Raw genomic sequence first — 1,052 nt, forward strand, 5'->3', positions numbered from 1 at the left:
CTACTCGTACTAGCGCCTGTAATTGTTTGAAAACTGATGCTTTCCTTCGATTTTTAAACCTGAGTAAGTGTAATGCTGTTATAACATTTTGTTAGAATAATTGATACTATTTTTATTGTATATTGGTTGTAATTATTCATATTTTTAATTTAAATTATTAGATAATATTTGTCAAACTATCTATAATTATCCTTGAGTCGATTGTATTATATTATTATTTTATTTATTATGTATTTTACAGACAAAGAAAATATGTGGGAGAAATTACAAATAAAACACAAAATGAAAAAATATCAGCAGAAACATAAAATACGAAATTAGTTCGACATACCAAAAAAGTATAAAGCAGTAATCAAGACAAAGAAAATGCGTACATTAATGAACATTATTTAAATGGAAATTAATAAATAAATATGTAAAAGTGTATATTAACACGTTCGCATAATTATAAACAAATTGAGAGGACAGGGCTAATGAATAAAGTTTGATTTTAGTGCTTAAGATATATATTTTAAATTAGTATAATAAAGAACAAACGTATCCACCTTTGACATGGTTTTCATCACAGTGCGCAATGTGAGACAGGATATTTTTATCCTTCACCTGTCGCGGCCGGGGTCCTTCGGCTGGCAGGATTCTAATAATTTATTTGGCAATAAATAATAAATAATAAATAATTAATTTGGATGTCAATCAGTTTAAAAAAAATGATGAACTGATAAACTTATAATATTATGAATTTTTTGCATGAGACAACACAAGGAGAGATCAGTTAAAGGACCCGTAAAATAAATAGTTTTGCAAGACTGCTATTATAATTATTGCTTGAGGCAAAGAAATATAATTTATTCTCGACTTATTATGTACAGGCTTCTTCGCGAATAAGCTGTCTTCAATCACAATTGAAACTTTAAGCTTATTAGAATATTTTACACTTTATACAAACACTATATAATACTTATTCCTCGACTAACCGCTTTAACAGACGGAAGGGAAGTATCCTTCTTTGCTTCCTAACGCGTGCGGACCGTTTCCCTCCCCACAATTTCTTA

At 28.7% G+C, this 1,052-nt stretch overlaps 1 long non-coding RNA gene across 1 annotated transcript; it reads left to right on the top strand.

The window, feature by feature from the left end:
• On the top strand, nt 1–501 carry LOC139822369 (uncharacterized). The gene is made up of 2 exons (XR_011734499.1): nt 1–63; nt 242–501. It is a non-coding gene; the product is annotated as an uncharacterized lncRNA (long non-coding RNA).
• Nucleotides 502–1,052: the final 551 nt, after the last annotated feature.

This window comes from Temnothorax longispinosus, chromosome 11 (genome assembly GCF_030848805.1).
Source record: "Temnothorax longispinosus isolate EJ_2023e chromosome 11, Tlon_JGU_v1, whole genome shotgun sequence".
Lineage (NCBI taxonomy): Eukaryota > Metazoa > Arthropoda > Insecta > Hymenoptera > Formicidae > Temnothorax > Temnothorax longispinosus.